The sequence below is a fragment of the Felis catus genome, chromosome A2, assembly GCF_018350175.1.
Source record: "Felis catus isolate Fca126 chromosome A2, F.catus_Fca126_mat1.0, whole genome shotgun sequence".
In the NCBI taxonomy this organism is placed as follows: Eukaryota; Metazoa; Chordata; class Mammalia; order Carnivora; family Felidae; genus Felis; species Felis catus.
In genome coordinates, this window is record NC_058369.1 from 136700881 (window position 1) to 136720954 (window position 20074).

Below are 20074 nucleotides of genomic sequence, written 5' to 3' on the forward strand. Positions count from 1 at the left end.
AGCAGGCTCCAGGCTCTGAGCTGTCAGCACGGAGCCCGATGTGGGACTCGAACTCACAAACCGTGAGATCATGCCTTAACCGAAGTTGGATGCTTAACTGACTGAGCCACCCAGTTGCCCCAGTCCTATTTCTATTTTAAAGAGGACAGCATCCATCAGTTAAATAAAAATTAAATAATAATTTAAATAGAATCACCCACTTAAGTGTAATCTCTAATTTAATGCCCATGAAAAATATCAAGAAAACATACTCAGAATTTAATTATGGTGCATATATTTGAGACTTACCTGCTGCATAATTATGAGTAATTCTCTGTCACAAAATATAACTCATTATATTACTCTCCCTTACTGTCTTTCAGTTAAGTTTACTCTGAAGCACTAAAATATCTTAGATATGACAACTCATAATAAATGTCTGAGTTTATGAAGACATTTGAAGGATTGTTCATCCAGATAATAGAGATTAGGAAGTACAAATATATCCAAACACCAACTCCAGTTTTGATATCTATAATAACAAGGTATTAGTAAATAACATGACAAATGTCTACATAAACCAGCTATGAATATTTAAGTTGTTCATTCTCAGCATTTTCTGATGTGGCATCTCTTTCCCTACATATACAAATGTATTATAAATAAATACATTGTCCTTAACTTCCCCAGATATCATTAAAAATCAAAAGAAAACGATGGAGTACCCTCAGAATAAATCTTGTAAAATTATCTGAACTATAAAAGTGATAGCCAAAGTATTACTTTTAGCTTTTAAAAACTATGCTATTCTATTTTCATCCACTAAAACCCATCATAATTTATCATATTACGAACAAATCACTGGTCATCCTGTGGGATTGGGAATTACACCTCCCATAACTGATTGGTGCAGTATTTCCAAGTTTACAGCCAACAGGCACAGGTGGCTTTCCCAAGGAGAAATTACAGGAATTTCTGCATGACATTCAGACCAAAACTCTGTTTTCATTAAAGCAACAGCAATATAAAAATGTTCTTGAACGTGGTCAGAACCAAACCCGTTACTATCAACTGCTGTTACAGTTGCAAAGTTACAAGGCATAGATCCCTGGATCATGTTTCCCAATTTCAGAATATACATTGCCAAGACAGAATGTTGTCACTACTTGGAGATCTAAAGCTGAGCATCTCACATGATTTCTCCAAAGCAAAAGAGGTGAGGCAGGAGGAAGTTTCCCAAGAATCTCCCATCAAAGCAGCAGATTTCCAGATATAAATAGCTTTGGCCCAAGATTCCAGGACAAAGACCCTGAATTCTAGAGTCTACTAATTGTCATACGTTTCTTCTTTAAGTTATTATGTATTTTAAAATTTCCTCTTAGTTTAATAGATTGCTAATTTTCAGGGAGCCTGGGTGGCTCAGTCGGTTGGGCATCCATTTTTGGCTCAGGTCATGATCTGTGGTTTGTGGGTGTGAGCCCCGCGTGGGGCTCTGTGCTGAGAGTGCAGGGCCCTGGAGCCTGCTTTGGATTCTGTGTCTTCCTCTCTCTCTCTGCCCCTCCCCTGGTTACGCTCTGTTTCTAAGAGTAAATAAACATTAAAAAAAAATTTAGACTGCTAATTTTCAAGGACAGAAAGTTAAGATTTTTTTTTCCTTTAATTCTAATGCCCTGGTTTCCAAAGATGATCTTTACTGTTTTGACAAAATCTGACTGATAAGATAAATGATAGAACAGTTTTATTTTACGAAAAGAAAATGGAGACCTGGCCTCTGTGCAACTTTCTGGGTCATCCAGAAAGGAGAATTCACATAGATTTTGGGTTTTGGGATATATATATGTGTATATATATATACACACACACACACACACACACACACACACACACACATACATATACATACATATACATATATATACATATATATACATATATATATACATACATATACATATATTACATAATTTTTTTCTTAATAGAACTAGGAACAATAGTTGGAGGGTTAAGCAGACACTTTCATGGGATATTAATGATTCTACTTATTTTTCCATTATAGTCCTATGTTGTGTCCTTTCCAAAATCTTGAACACTTTCACATGGCTACTGTCCCAAAGGATATCTGAAATCACTATAGAAAACTAAAGATTATATAAGAAACTGATGAATGCACTCTAGACTCATTCATCTCTTATGATCACAAACCTCGCTAGTTCTTCAGACTCAGAAGAAACCCGAGCTTGTGTTGAAGGTCTGGACTCTAACACGTGGCCTAAATATGTTAACCTTGTTGCCACTGCAGGCCTAAGGGAAGGACTGAGAAAGATCTTCAAAGCCAAAGGAAGTTTCAGTTGTAACTTTTATAGTCCCAACTTCGATCCCCCCCCACCTCTAATCTCTCACTGAAGCTAAATTGTCCAAGCAATGTTTGCTAAAAGATGACCCCAGTCCTGCTTTCTGTCCCGTGATCCAACCAACCTGCTTCCTCATACCTTCTGAAAATGTGAATAGTGCCTAATTCTTGGAACAAACTGAACTTTAAATGACTTTCCTCAATCTATCTTATGAATTTTTTGAGTTATTTGCTCCCTTCAGAGCACTGATCTTAGAATGTTAGCAACATTTTATCTTTGTTTTTTTTCATTGCTTATTTATTTTTGAGAGGGGGGAGGGGCAAAGAGACAGGGAGACAGAGGATCTGAAGCACACTCTGTGCTGACAGCAGACAGCCTCATGCAGGGCTCAAACTCACAAACCCGAGCTGTGAGATCATGACCTGAGCTGAAGTCCAATGCTCAACCAACTGAGCCACGCAGGTGCTCCCCCACCCCATTTACAACATTTTAATGAAGACTTGCACTAATGGCTTTGTTGTGCTTTTTTTCTTTCATTAACTATTTGATGCATGGAAAAGGCAAAGAGCCATATATGACATTTCTAAGAATAGAACATACTGATAGAGCCAGATTAATGAGCTTGAGTCATTTTTGTTGCTTAAGGCAGCTCAAATGGGAAATATCAAAGCTGCCATTGGATAAATGCCTTAGAATTCATAGAATACTCTAGTCCTTCACTATCCAGTATGATAACCACCAGCCACATGTGGAGTATAACTAAGAGATGGCATTAAAAAAAACCTTTTTTAGAATTTTTAATAAATATTAAAGCAATACAATTTTTTTTTCTGTGAAACATAGCTCTATTGTTTTGTTAGAACTATATGTCAGGTTAACCACTGCATTACATAAAATATTGTATTGCAATGCAAGCACCTGTCATTTCTAATATCTCATTACTACTTCAATAAAGCAATTGTATGTTCAAATACTGTGAATTAGGTAAAATATTGTTACTATTTCAACTGGTTTTTAAAATGTGTTACTATAGCTTATACTAAAGATTTAAAGTAGTTTATAGTGGCTTTAATTACATATATATTGGTTAATATATAAATAGTGCTACCTTGACTTCGTGAGTATTTATGTCAGCAAAATGAAATGATACTTAACTTGGATATGACTTTATATAACAGTCTATGAAACTTGCTTTATGAATGAAAGGCCTATGAGACTCTTGATGATGGCTGAAGCAAACCACCTTTTTAGTTCTCCAAATCCTTTCCACAATTTGGCTATTGTTGAAAGCCTGCTATAAACATTGGGGTACATGTATCCCTGTGAGTTAGCACTCCTGTATCCTTTGGATAAATTCCTAGTAGTGCTATTGCTAGGTATTAGGGTAGTTCTATTTTTAATTTTTTGAGGAACCTCCACACTGTTTTCCAGAGTGGCTGCACCAGTTTTCATTCCCACCAACAATGCAAGAGGCTTCCCATTTCTCCACATCCTCGTCAACATCTGTTTTCTGAGTTGTTACTTTTAGCCACTCTGACCCGTGTGAGGTGGAATCTCAGCGTGGTTTTGATTTGTATTTCCCTGATGATGAACATCTTTTCCTTGATGTTGAGCATCTTTTCATGTGTCTGTTGGCCATCTTGATGTCTTCTTTCAAAAAGTGTCCATTCATATCTTCTACCCATTTCTTCACTGGATTATTTATTTTTCGGGTGTTGAGTTGGCAAATTCTTTATAGATTCTGGATACAAACCCTTTATCCAATATGTCATTTGCAAATATCTTCTCCCATTCTGTTGGTTGCCTTTTAGTTTTGTTGATTGTTTCCTTTGCAGTGCAGAAGTTTTATATTGATGAGGTTTCAATAGTTCATTTTTGCTTTTATTTCCCTAGCCTTTTGAGATGTGTTGAACAAGAAATTGCTGTGGCTGACATAAAAGAGGTTGTTGCCTGTTTTCTTTTCTAGGGTTGTGATGGTTTCCTGTCTCACATTTAGGTCTTTTGTCCATTTGGAGTTTATTTTTGTGTATCATGTAAGAAAGTGGTCCAGTTTCATTTTTCTGCATATTGCTAATTTTCCCAGCACCATTTGCTAAAGAGACTATCTTTTTTCCACTGGATACTCTTTCCTGCTTTGTCAAAGATCAGTTGGCCATACACTTGTGGGTCCATTTCTGGGTTCTCTATTCTATTCCATTGGTCTATGTGTCTGTTTTTGTGCCAATACCAGACTGTATTGATAATTACAGCTTTCTAGTAGAGGCTAAAGTCCAGGATTGTGATGCCTACACATTGGTTTTCTTTTACTACATTACTTTGGCTATTCAGGGTCTTTTGTGGTTCCATACAAATTTTAGGATTGTTTGTTCTAACTCTGAGAAGAATGCTGATGGAATTTTGATTGGGATTGCATTGAATGTGCAGATTGCTTTGGGTAGTATTGATATTTTAACAATATTTGTTCTTCTAATCCATGAACATGGAATGTTTTTCCATTTCTTTGTATCTTCTTCAATTTCTTTCATAAGTTTTCTATAGTTTTCAGCATATGTCTTTGGTTAGGTTTATTCCTAAGTGTTTTATGGTTCTTGGTGTAATTGTAAATGGGATTGATTTCTTCTTCTGTTGCTTCATTGTTGGTGTATAGAAATGTAACCAATTCCTGTGCATTGATTTTGTATCCTGCGACTGCTGAATCCATGTATCAGGTCTAGCAGCTTTTTGGTAGAGGCTTTCAGGTTTTCCATGTAGAGTATCATGCCATCTGCAAAAAGTGAAACTTTGACTTCTTTGCCAATTTGGATGTCTTTTATTTCATTTTCTTGTCTGATTGCTGAGACTAAGACTTCTAACACTATGTTAAACAACAGTGGTGAGAATGGACATCCCTGTCGTGTTCCTGATATCAGAGGGAAAGGTCTCAGTTTCTCCCCATTGAGGATTATATTAGCTCTGGGCTTTTCATATATGGCTTTTGTGATATTAAGGTATGTTCCTTCTATCCTGATTTTCTTGAGGGTTTTTATTAAGAAAGGATGCTGTATTTTTGTCAAATGCTTTTTCAACATCTATTGAAAGGGTCACATGATTCTTATCCTTTCCTCTATTAATTTGATGTATCACATTAATTGATTTGAGAGATTGAACCAGCCCTGCAGTCCAGGAATGAATCCCACTTGATCATGGTAAATAATTCTTTTAATATACTGAATTTGATTTGCTAGTATCTTGTTGAGAATTTTTGCATCCATGTTAATCAGGGATATTGGCCTGTAATTTTCCTTTTTAGTGAGGTCTCTGGTTTGGGAATCAATGTGTCTGGAAGCTCTCCTTCCATTTCTATTTTTTTTTTTTTTTTTGGTAACAGCTTCAGGGAGATAGGTATTAACTCTGATTTAAATGTCTGGTAGAATTCCCCTGGGAAGCCATCTGGCCCAGGACTCTTATTTGTTGGGAGGTTTTTGATAATTGGTTCAACTTCTTCACTGGTTATGGATCTGTTCAAATTTTCTATTTCTTTCCATTTGAGTTTTGGTAGTTTGTGGGTTTCTAGGAATTCATCCATTTCATCCAGGTTGTCCTGCTTGTTGGCGTATATTTTCATAGTATTGTCCAATAATTGTATTTCTGTGATGTTGGTTGTGACCTCTCCTCCTTAATTTGTGATTTTATCTACTTGGGTCCTCTATCTTTTCTTTCTGAGAAATCTGGCTATGGGTTTATCAATTTTATTTTTTCAAAAAAGCAGCTGTTAGATTCATTGCTCTTTTCTACTGTTATTTTTGGATTCTATATTGTTTATTTCTGCTCTAATCATTATTATTTCTCTTCTTCTGCTGGCTTTGGGGTTTCTTTGCTGTTCTGCTTCTAGTTCCTTTAGGTGTGAAGTTAGATTATGTATTTGGGACTTTTGTTGTTTCTTGAGATAGGCCTGAACTGCAATGTATTTTCGCCTTATGATTGTCTTTGCTGCATCCCAAATGGTTTGGACTGTCGTTTTTTCATTTTCATTTGCTTCCATATAGTTTTTAATTTCTTCCTTAATTTTCTGGTTTACCCATCCATTCTTTAGTAGGATGTTCTTTAACCTCCATGCATTTGGAGGATTTCCAGTTTGTGTGTGTGTGTGTGAGGGGTTGATTTCAAGATTCATACCACTGTGATCTCAAAATATGCATGGTATGATCTCAATTTTTTTTTTAATTTATTGAAGGCTGTTTTGTGACCTAGTATGTGATCTATCTTGGAGAATGTTCCATGTACACTTGGGAAGAATGTGTATTCTGATGCTTTTGGATGAAAAGTTCTGAATATATATGTCAAGTCCATTTGGTCCAATGTATCATTCAAGGCCATTGTGTTTTTATTTATTTTCTGCCTAGATGATCTATCCATTGTTGTAAGTGGAGTATTAAAGTCCCCTGCAATTACGGTATTCTTATCAATAAGATTGCTTATGTTTGTGATTGATTTATACATGTGGGTTCTGTCAAGTTGGGGCATAAACATTTATAATTGTTAGCTCTTCTTGATGGATAGACCCTGTAATTATGATATAATGCCTTTCTTCATCTCTTGTTACAGCTTTTAGTTTAGAATCAAGTTTTTCTGATACAAGTATGGCTACTCTAGCTTTCTTTTGACTTCCAGTAGCATGACAAATGGTTCTCCATCCCCTCACTTTCAATCTGAAGGTGTCCTCAGGTCTCGAATGAGTCTCTTGTAGACAGCATATAGATGGATCTTGTTTTTTTTTTTTTATCAATTCTGATACCCTGTGTCTTTTGATTGGAGCATTTAGTCCCATTTACATTCAGAGTTATTACTGAAAGATGGATGTCGTGTCATTGTGTTATCTGTAGGTTTCATGCTTGTGGTGATGTCTCTGGTCCTTTGTAGTCTTTTCAGGGTTCCACTCACACAGTCTCCCTTAGGGTCTCTTGAAGGGCTGGTTTAGTGGTTATGAATTCTTTCAGTTTTTGTTTGTCTGGGAAAGCTTTTATCTCTCCTTCTATTCTGAATGACAGCCTTGCTGGATAAAGGATTCTTGGCTGCACATTTTTCCTATACAGCACATTGAATATTTCTTGCCACTACCTTCTGGCCTGCCAAGTTTCAGTGGACAGGTCTGCTACTACCCTTATGTGTCTACCCTTGTAGGTTAAGGCCCCTTTGTCCCTAGCTGCTTTCAGAATTCTCTCTTTCTCTTTGTATTTTGACAGTTTCACTATGATATCCTGTAGAGAAGACCTATTCCTTTTAAATCTGAAGGGAGTTCTCTGTGCTTCCTGGATTTGGACATATGCCTCCTTTCCTAAATTAAGTTCTCAGCTATAATTTGTTCAAGTAAACCTTCTGCCCCTTTCTCTCTCTTATTCTTCTGTTACTCCTAAGATATGGATATTATAGTTCCCCAATTCTTCCCTTGTGTTTTAGTATTTTCTTCTCTCTCTTTTTCTTGGCTTCATTTTTTTCCCATACTTTTATCTTCTGTTTCACTTGTTCTCCCCTTTGCTTCCTCCATCCTTGTCACTGCATCTAGTTTATTTTGCACCTCATTTACAACATTTCTTAATTCATCGTGACTATTTCTGAGTTCCTTAATCTCTGCAGCAATAGATTCTCTGCTGCCTTCTATGCTTTTTTCAACCTCAGCTATTAATCCTATGATTACTATTCTAAATTCTTGCTTAGTTATATTGTTTATATCTGTTTTGAGCAATTCTCTCATCATTTCTTCTGGAATTTCTTTTGAGGAAAATTCTTCCATTTCATCATTTTGGCTAGTTTTCTGTCCCTGTGTGTTTTAATAAGGGACAGAATAAGTGCCCTGCACCTGCGAGCACTACTGTATTAAAGTCATACACTGTCCAGGGCCTGGCCCTTCAGGAGGTGTTTTTGGAGTGTGTTGTGTTCTTTCTATTGTTGTGACTCTGGTTCCTATATCCCCCTACTTGAGTGATGGTTTGGGCCTTCCACCAGGTGTGGTTTGATTTGTTCATTGAAGTAACACTGGAAAAAATATAAAAAGGGGGGTGGTGGTGGAAGAAGCCTTATTCCATACAAAGAGAGAAATGACAGTGTTGGGGGAAAAGAAAAGAAAAAAAAATTGGCCAGGCAGAGAATCAGAGAACCTGTATGTCTTAATCCAGAGAGAGAGAGAGAGAGAGAGAGAGAGAGAGAGAGAGAGAGAGGAAAATAAAGAAGAAGAAATAGAAGGTGTGTAAAAAGAATAGATAAAAAATGTCTTCTTAAAAAAACCAAAAACTAGAATAACCAGAATAGACAAGGGAAGGTATAAGAGGAAGAAAAAGATATATACACATATATATACATATATATCTATCAAGAATCAAATCAGAAAATGCAAAACTACTGGACTGATACCTGATGGTGTCTTAGAACCGTGGGTGTGCTTGTCTGGAGGAGGGGTGTCTGGTTGAGTCAGTGTCAATCTTGCTCCAGTAGATGTGCAGTTACAAGGTGTGGAGAGGTGTGGTTTGCTTAGGTGGGTCCCACCTCCACTGTGGGCCCCTTGTCTGTTCCCTGAAGTCCCACCTTGTTAGTGATGGGGAGAAAAATGGCTACAGCCCAGTCTCTCCCCGCTTCTTGGACTGGGTGTCTCAAGCCACTCTGTTGAGGCTGCCCTCACAGTGCCATGCAGGTGTCAGTGGGCAGGTTTTGTTCCTCTACAGTCTCCCACACCTCCCAGGCCCTTGGCTGGGATTCAAACCCTGATGTCTTGAAGGATCCTGCTCCATGTGCCCCAGTTCAGGGGAAGTGCCACTCCACCAGCCAGCTGACACAGGGTTTCTGGTTGGCAGGCACCTGAAGGTCTTTTGTCCTTGGAGGCTATATGCCTTCTTCCCACAGCACTGAAGGGAGAGGACTGCTCTCTCCAACTGAGGCTCTGAGCTCCTCACTTAGGAGCCCAGGACTGGCTACCTTCCTCCCCAGGCATGGGTAAAGGCTGGCAGGCCCCAGTACAGAGAAAACCTCACAAGTCAGGATCATGTTGGAAATTGGTTCTTTCTGTATTTTTTCTATTCCCCAGTCTGTGGTTTTTCTCTTGTCCAAATTCAATCCTACACTTCCACAGCCTCTCCTCTTTTTCTTCCTTTTGTTTCTCCGCAGAAGGGGATCCCTCCACACTGTGTCTATGCCACCGGTTTTCTCTCTCCCAATTCGCAATCACACACATATGGCCCTCCAAGTTGTCCCCAGGGGCCCCTGGAGATGTTTTTGTCACTCTGTAGCCCAGAATCCTGGAATTCCAAGACTTCTGGCCTAAATACTGCTGTGTTTGAGGGACGAAGGAACTTCTGGTCCCCCTAATTCTCTGCCATGTTGACTCCTCCCTTATATTTGTTTTTAATATTTATTTTTCACACACACACACACACACACACACACACACACACACACACACAGAGTGAGTGGGGGAAGAGCAGAGAGACAGAGGGAGATGTAGAATCTGAAGCAGGCTCCAGGCTCTGAGCTGTCAACACAGAGCCTGATGTGTGGCTTGAACCTACGAACAGTGAGATCATGACCTGAACTGAAGTCGAACGCTTAACCAACTGAGCCACACAGGCACCCTGAAGAAAACAGTAGATATTAAATCGAGAGATGCTTAAGAAGAAGCTGGTCCATTTAGGTGAACAAGAAAATACATTTTTAAAAAATAGGAATGGTGCAAAAACCAATAATTAAAACTAGGAAATTATATTCTTGAACAACTTTAAGGGAGAAATTACTAGATAATTAGCTTCATAATTGAGTTTTCATTTTTGCTTGTTTGTAGTTCTTCCTCAGGTACAAATTGGTGTGAGAACTGTAAAGAAGCTAATTGCAAAAGGGTTTTTAAGACAATTGGAGTGAATTTTTATGAAAAAGGGAAATGAAAACATTAAGTAAATGAAACTAGAACTAATGGGGGGTCATTTTGTATGCACATCCCAGTATAGCAGAGATAAATACATACTGAAAGTAAGTTAGGCAGAGTTTCAGACATGCCAAGCAGTTCTTTTCCTCTTCCCTGAGGATAGATCTATACAGTTGGGCTACATGAGTTAAGTCAGACCCCAGAATGATAATGGAAATGATTTTAACCTTTAAGTCTTAATTTCAAAATGTATTCACTGTGGGTAACTGTAGCATCTACATGTAGGATTTTTGTTAGAAGCAAATGAAATCCATATAAAGTACTTACTCTATATAAAGTACTTTGTTAGAATTAAATGAAACCCAGATAGCTCAATAAATACTAAGTGTATTTAACAGAATGTATGTGTTAACTGTAACAAAACTGATTTGATTATGGAAATGAACTGATAAATTGTCAGGAAAGAAAACCAGATTATGATTTAATTCATTCACATGCAACTAGTCTATTGTTCAGAAATTGAATATAATATGTTAATAAGAAGGAATATGATAGTGAAAGCCTAACCAATGGAAAACTTCACACCAAAAGATTTTTTTTTACCAGCTAGGGTCATCTTTATCACAAAATATATCATTAGGTAACATTTTTGCCTTTTGAAAAGGATTAAATATAATAAAATAGCTTTTAGAAATTATGTATAAAATAGTAATGATATATACTGAAAATCTAGAAGAAAAGTAGGGTAATTACCTTCAGTGATGAATAGTTTACTCCAATAAAAACAATACAGGGAACAAACTAAAGGTTGCTGGAGGGGAGGTGGGTGGGAGGATGGGATAAATGGGTGATGGGCATTAAGGAGGGCACTTGTTGTGATGAGCACTGGGTGTTGTATGTAAGTGATGAATCACTAAATTCTACTCCTGAAACCATTATTACACTGCATGTTAACTAACTTGGATTTAAGTAAAATAATAAAAAAAACTATAACAAAATAAATCTTTTTTTAAAAGAAGTTTTAAACTGCTCTAGAAACTCAGAACACTTCTGAATTTTTTGTGAACTTGATATTACAGTAACAACAAAGATGATTTTTCATCACTATGATCTTCCACCAGTATAAACCATTTTTAATGGTATAGCAAACACTATATAATTGTGTCTGTTGTATTTGAAGACATGATGAATGTGTTTGTATACTATATACTATAAGTGATATTATATAATTATTACAGTTTTATTTTAGATTACAAATCATATTTCTTGAGGGGAAAAAGAAAGGAAAATATTAAACTAAGATATTTTTATGCTAAAGCAATTAAGAGGTCTTAACATGCTAAAATAAATAAATAAATGGACAAATTTTACTCACTGACCAAGAACTGAGGAAAAACCTAAGAGAAACACAGTATCAAAAGTAAAAGAAAGAAAACAGTACCTAGATGACTACTGAAACATTCTATTGGTGGCAAGAAATTATATTATTTCAGAGCACCGAATGATTTATTCATAAAGCTTACATTATGAGGAACATACTTGCTTTCAAGGCTTGGTTCAAATGCAAAGCAATAAAGATAACTGTTAGTTAACACCTGGCAGTATAAGCTGGCCACTGTGTCTTGAGGAGAGGCAGGTTTGTTGTGTTTGTTTGTTTGTTTGTTTTGATGTTTATTTATTTTGAGAGAGAGCGAAAGTGTGTGTGCACAGGAGCAAGTGCAAACAGGGGAAGGGCAGAGAGAGGGAGACAGCGAATCCTAAGCAGGCTTCGTGCTGTCAGTGCAGCCTGAGGTGGGGCTTCACCTCACTGACCTGAGCTGAAATCAAGAGTCGGAGGCTTAACCGACTGAGCCACCCGGCACTCCAAGGGGAGACAGGTTGAAAGAAAATTCTACTAAGTTATTTTTTCTGATTTTCTACCTGAATTTGAGTAAAGTTAGTGATACCATTTGTGCACCATGGCACAGAGAAAATAAAATAATGATGTGGGATGCACTGTGGCTATAATCATAGCTACACAGATTTAACTAACTGAACTAGTAATGACTGTTTTATGTATATATGGAAATACATGTGTAAGTATGTGTGTATATTTATATTTACAAATGTGTGTATATATGCACATGTGCATTTATATATATCTTAAACATATATAAAATATATACATATATACACACATATTTTTATGTAGATATAAGTATACATAAGTACAGGCATCTATATATTTTTAAATCTCTTATGCCATATATCTAATTATCTGCTGAAATAATTGCAGAATCTTAGAAAAATTCTTGTTAACCAGGTATTCTACATTACCTTCATTTAATTGGAAAAAAAAATTGAGAAAAACTTGAAAAATAAATATTATATCCTCATGGCACAAAACATTATTTGACATATGACATTATAAATCTACCCTTATAGTAAAACTGATACATCAAAGTGGGGCCATTCAATATTCTTCTGCAGTAAACAATTTAATCCATCAATGACCCTTTGGAAACAAACTGACTACTGTATAATAAAAAACAAATGGATTTTCTACTTTCTATTTTTTTTCCTCACTAGAAATATTTTTTACTTTTCTTTATGGCTGCCATATCCTTGGAATTCAATTAGGATTGACACACAATTTCCACATATTTATTGAGCATCTAGTGTTCATTTGCTTGTTCATTCACAAGGTTAGATTGCTGCTGAGTTCCAAAGAACGATATTAGAGAATATGTTGATGAAGAAGGCAGAGAGCTGGTCTGCCTTTTTGTTTTCGCTTTGTGCTAATTGTAGACATAAAAAAATGAATAAATAAAACAGATAAATACTTACAAACTAAAATTGATGTTAGTAAGAAAAGAGGGAGCTGAACCAGGAGGGGAAAATGAACTAAAGTTAAGTGGACTGGTCAGAGAAGAACAGAGACTTGAAGTAAGAGAAATTAAGCCTGTGAAACAGAGGGAACATAGCATTCATGTTCCAGGATCAGCATCTACAGAGAGTTTGAAATGGGAAAGAACACATCTTTTTAATTAACTGAAAGAACAATGGTGTGATAAGAATGTAATGAAAAAAGTGAGACTGGTATAGAACACAATTAGAATGCCAGGAAGAAGATACATTATTTAGGGACTTAGAAGCCATTGGGAGGAGTTTTTGGATTTTTTTTTTTTTTAATCTCTCTGAGTGCATTGAGAAGGCACCAAAGCTGCTTCAGGGGATGAAAAGAGATATGATTTATTTTATGTTAAAGAAAACTTTTTTGGGGGAGCACCTGTGTAGCTCAGTTAAGTGTCGAACTTTGGCTCAGGTCATGATCTTGCAGTTTGTGAATTCAAGCCCGCATCAGGCTCCGTGTTGACAGCTCAGAGCCTGGAGCCTGCTTCGGATTCTGTGTCTCCCTCTTTCTGCCCCTCCCTGCTCACACTCTGTCTCTGTCTTTCTCAAAAGTAATCATTAAAAAAAAGTTTTTTCAATTATGTGAAAAATTGGAATTAGGCAAGGAAAATCTAAAAGATACTATAGAGGCCAAATTAAGGAGGGTTTTAACAATTGCTTTCCAATCAAAGGTATACCACCAAAACTTTTAAGCAATGTAACACACTGCAGACATTTGTGTTTTAAGATGATAACTTGAGCAGTAGGTGAACATAGCCGATATCATCAATCAGGACAGAGACTATTTAAGCTTGAACACACTAGAAGAATGACAAACATAGTAAATTTGAGAAATTAGGTAATAAAATGTTATTTCAAGGCACAAATAAATGAGAAGATACTCCATGCACATGGAATGGAGGAATTAATACTGTTAAAATGTCCATGCTACTCAAAGCCATCTACACATACAATGCAATCCCTATCAAAATCCCAATGCTATTTTTCACAGAAACAGAAAAAACAATGCTAAAATTTGTATGAGATGACAAAAGACCTTGACTAGCCAAAAGAATCTTGAGAAAGAAGACAAAACTGGACATCAAAATAAAAGGCACAGCAAAACAAACTATCAACAATACAAAAAGGCAACCTACTGAGTAGGTGAGGGTATTTGCAAATGACATATCTGATAAGGAGTTAATATCCAAAATACATAAAGAGCTTGTACAACTCAACACCAAAAACACAAACAATCCAATTTAAAAAAAAAGGGAAGAGGACCTGACCAGACATTTTCCTAAAGAAGACATACAGATGGAACCTGAAAAAGACAGACACATGAAAAGATGCTCAACACCACTCATCATCAGGGAAATGCAAATCAAAACGACAATGAGGTATTGCTTTATAGTTGTTAGAATGGCTAAACTCAAAAAGAAATAACAAGTGTTGGTGAGGATGTGGAGAAAAAAAAAAAACCTGGTGCATGGTGCACTGTTGCTAGGAATGCAAACTGGTAGAGCCACTGTGGAAAACAGTATGGAGTTTCTTCAAAATGTTAAAAATAGAAATACCGTAAGATCCAACAATTCCAATGTTGGATATTTACCCAAAGAAAACAACAATACCAATTTAAAAAGATATATGCACTCCTATGTTTATTGCAGCATTATTTACAACTGCCAAGATATGGAAGTAACCGAAGTGTCAATCAACAGACCAATGGATGAGTATGTAGTGTGTGTATACATTTTATATATATATATATATATATATATATATATATATACACACACACACACACACACACACACACACACACACACACACACAATGGGATATTATACAGCCATTAAAAAAGATGAGATCATGCCATTTGAGAAAATATGGATGAATCTCGAGGATATAATGCTAAGTAAAATAAATCAGACTGAGAAAGACAAACACTATATGGTTTGGTTCGTTAGTGGAATCTAAAAAAAAACAAACATAAATTAATAAACAATTAAAAAGCAGAATAAAAATGAACATGGGAAGAGCGAAAGAGAGGCAAACCAAGAAACTTAGTCTTAACTATAGAGAACAACTGACGGTTATGGAGGGACTGTGGGTAGGTGGGGTTATGAGTTAAACAGGTGATGGACAGTAAGGATATTCTTGTGATGAGCACCAAGTGTTGTGCGTAACTGATGAATCACTAAATTCTACAACTAAAACTAATATTGCATTGTATGTCAACTAGCTGGAGTTTAAAAAACTTGGAAAAAGAAGAAAAAATCAGACTTAGATCTATAAATACACAAAACAAATTGATGGAGGCCAGAGGGGAGGGGTGTGGGGAGTTAGGAAAATCGGTGAAGTAGAAGATATAGGTTTCCCATTATGGAATGAATAAGTCAAGAGAATAAGCATAGCATAAGAAATATTGTCAATGACATTGTAATAGCATTGTATGCGGACAGTTATACTTGTAGTGAATATAGCATAGTGTATAAACTTACTGAATCACTAGGCTATATACCTCAGACTAATATAACACTGTGTGTTGCCTGTACTAAAACAAAAATACAAACAAAAAACTGGAGACATCTTGTGTCCTGATTTCAAAATATATATTACAAAGCTATAGTAATGAAAATACTATGTATCAGCATAAAAATAGACACAGATCCTCATTTTAACCTCCCTCTGCCTGTCTTCCAAGCTCATAAGAATATATTGGGGTCAGAAAGAGGAATTCCAAAACGTGGGGCCCTGGGAGGGGGCATCTCTTAGTGGTGCTGAGAGTTCAGTTGTGGCAACATCATCAACAGCTGACATAAAACCAAGAATGAAAAGGAGACCTAATTCATTACTAAAAACACAAAATTAGTCTTTTTTTCTAACTTACAACATAGGTGCAACATATGTCCAAATATCAAATTAGAAAAAAATTAACATGATACATGACAACTGTTTTGATGACAATAATTCTGGATTTATTTTATATGATGGCGATTAAATGGATAGAGGCTAATATCTAAAATTATCCTCAAAGACAGCTTTTAAAAAAATCTATGGATGCTATAGGGAAGCTCTTATTCTTAGAAGCTTTCATTTAGGGTTCATTCTTTGTGGGTTGACATTGGCATCACAGATAATAATCAGGCCTGGTTATATGATGTTTGTGGACAAAACTTCACGTTGAAACGTGTAATATGGATCACATGCCTGATTCTTGCCATTTTGTTGTTGGTATCGTTTTACAACATGGATTAAGAAGACAAAGAGATCAACCATATAGCTGCTGTTGGTCAATAGTATTACAAACTAACACACTTTTGGTGAGTTAATAAAAACACAGAGACTTCCACATGTGTGACCTAGTTACTTACAACTACAAAAATGTAAACTATTTCAGTAAATCTTAAGTTTCAATAATTTAAAGTCTCTATTTATTCCTTTGAAAAATACTTGAGCCACTTACTGTTTTCTGGTACTTGTACTAGACTGAATGTATAGATATGTTTAAGGCAAAGATACTGCTTATAATGAGCCTAAAGAATGACACACACATGTATTCATGTGCACACATGCACACTGCCCCCAAATATTATAGACTGTTCAAACCTTATCCCCTAGTATGAGAGTTTTACAATTAGCTAGCTTACAAAATCTGAAATACACTAAAGTGACATATGAAATGGAAAAAAGAAAAAAAAGAAAGCCACTGGTAAAATAGAAAAAAGATACAAGCTTGTGTCAACTGAGATATCTAGGTTTGCAAGCTATGACCTCCTATTGACCTCTTTCACAAATGTTTCCATATATTTGAGAACCAAAGCCAGCCAACAGTAACACTAGTTTTTTAGTGCCCTTTTGAAATTACTGTATGTATTTCTGGGAAAATTATTTTTGCGGAAGCATCTGGAGCCTGCAGTCTCCATTCGCTTTTGCACAGAACACTGACCAGCAGAATGCCATCATCGTCTTTAGGTTAGGGTGCCTCTTCAATTTTTAAAGACTATTTGAATGCCATTCCCAATACCATGAACATAACACACTCTTTTAAGGGGTAAAATAACATGATTTTTAAAAATACATTAAATTTTTCACAGTTTATTTTTAGTAGTGTTGGAATTGTTATGATTATAATTAATGTCATCACACTAATTAAACTAGGGGAAAAACATCATTTTGTTCTAAATGCTGCTAGACTGGGGAAAAATATATATATATATAATTCATGATGAGGCAGTTCAATTAACCTTTTGCACATGCTATGCGTTGGTATAAGCAGCTTATTTATGCCATCTGCTTCACTTGCAGGATTTAATTCACTGATGATATTATTGTCAAAGAGAAGGGATTTCAATAAGCTAGACAGTGCTAGATTTACTTAGGATTTGATAATACTTAAATGACCGTATGTGTGTGTGGCTATATGTGTATGTAATTTATAAGGGGAGATCATTGTATGAAGTATATGAAGGCACAATTTTATTTATGAGGACATACACATTTTAAATACCACATAGTAAATTTTCTCTTCAAATCTGTTAAATGAGTCTTCTTGTAGTTTTGGTTCCCTTAATAATGCTTTACAGCTGTTTCATAGCATAACCCTCTAGCTAGAAGCTAAGAACCTGAATTGATGCGATATGGGAGGAAACACCAAAGTAGTCCATTGAAAACTAAGATTTATTTTTATTTCTTATAAAAATGAAAAAGTAAAGGTATTTTATATTCTAGTTTATACATGGATTCTTCTAGCAAGCTGCTAGTTACCCTGGTTTGAGAAGGCCCCAGTATCAAAATCTTCAAAGCACTTATCAAAGACACCTCAGCAGTAATGCTTAGCACAATGGCATATTAACAAACTCTTATTGGTGGATAACAGAGTTCAGTTGTGGCTGTGTTGGTAGATATTACCTTCTAAAATTATTCTGCTAGTCCAAAGGAAACTAAAACATATTTAAAAATGCAGTGGAAATACATGAGGAAAATAAAATGTATCTTGCTGGCCTGTCCCTCTTGTTTTAGAATTACACAGCTTCCTCCAGCATCTTCCGATTCCAGCCCCTTCCCAGACCTACACCTGCTTCCTGGCCCAGAGCTCATGAGGTGACAATCACTCTCAGGTATTGCAAGGCCTGCTTTCTAGAGTTAAGTCCATAATGTTATTCACCAACCTGTTAAAATTTTAATAGCAAGCATTCCATGCTTTAGAGCAGAAGATATTTGGGGATATCTAGATTTCTGAGAAATCCTTAGATTGCCTATTTCCTCTATAGTTATTGCAAGTTTGATTAACAAGCCCTCTGAGTCTGTTTATCTGATATTATGACTGTCTTGAGAGCTCTTTCTATATGTATAATATGATAATTATAAGTCAAAGGCCTTTGAATTAATGAGATAAATATTATCAAGATTGAAATAGGAAACACTGTACCTGGTTAGACTCTGCGGAAAAACAAAACAAACACTATTGTCTTCTGCCTCTTGAAAATGTGGATATTTAAAGTCTCATTTGATCAGTCAGTATTGGAAATGATAGTCTGAATGTACTCTAACAAATGCTTCATTTGTTCTTTTCCCCCTGACCAAATATCAATTTCCTTTCACACTGCATCTTTATTAGATTATCTTTCTTAGAGGTTGATGTAGATGAATTTATCTGTCTGGCAGAATGCATCAGGAGGATTTTCTCAGACATGTTGATGCTGAACACATTGTTACATTTTCTCATCCTGTTATCCTGACATCTTTGGAGACATTTTTTTCCTAACCTATTTTGTATTCAGTTAATGCTTTTATTTAAAGTGATACTTACTGCCCACAAATTGGTAATAAATATATGTACTTAAATAAAAAGTACAAGATTTTCCACATTTTAGGGTAATGTCCAAATCAGAGTATCAAATGATATAAACAGTTATCATTGTAAAAGTATAAAATAGATTTTCACTAAATCTTTAGACAACTAAAGAGTGTGCCCCTAGAGAGTTAATATGTTTGTATTATCTATTTCAGTATCTTAGAACTTAGAAGGTAAGTTGACCACAGTGTCAATTAAGTCATTACTGATTTCATTTTTACTTTAAGCAATTACTTTCAGAAATTTCATCATTTGTAAAGGTCATAATGTCTGGATGTGGTTCCTGCTTATTTATATTATAGAAGGAATGCAACAAAACATTCATCTGAACTCATGTTATTCCTCTAGCTTTACTGTGCCTTTTAGATAATTTAATAAGTGACTGGAAGATTTTTAGTTTGCATTAGAGAGCATAGGATTTCTTGTTGACTTTAGAGATATATTTATTAATAAAATTAAATTGTGTATTTACTGGACCTCAGGGGGTTTTATGAGTATAAAATAAATAAACAAACATGGCTCATGAGTCTATCATGACCCAGATGATACGTTTCCTGCACTCTACAGCATGCATTTTGCAAATGTTCCAAAGTGCCTGGTGCCTGTGGCAGTAAATGTACTAAGCCATCAGCTGGTAAATGACTTTGGAAATTAGTTGGAGGTTAATTCTCTGCCTCATTGGCCCCCCAAAGTGGACAAACTGTAATTGATTTTGATAGCTTTCACAAAGCACTTTTTTTTCTTGTGAATAATGAAGGTGTACTCACAGAGACATTCTCTGGTTATAGGAACAATTAAATGGATATCAATGAGATGTCATTAAGAGTTTATGTTTCTGTGCTTAATAAACTCTATCTTTAACAGTTTCCTTGCTTTAAAATACTACAAATTCTTAACTGCCAAATGGTTCATTTTTTCTGTCAAGTATTTTTCTTTTTTTTTTTTTTAATTTTTTTTTTCAACGTTTATTTATTTTTGGGACAGAGAGAGACATAGCATGAACGGGGGAGGGCAGAGAGAGAGGGAGACACAGAATCGGAAACAGGCTCCAGGCTCTGAGCCATCAGCCCAGAGCCCGACGCGGGGCTCGAACTCACGGACCGCGAGATTGTGACCTGGCTGAAGTTG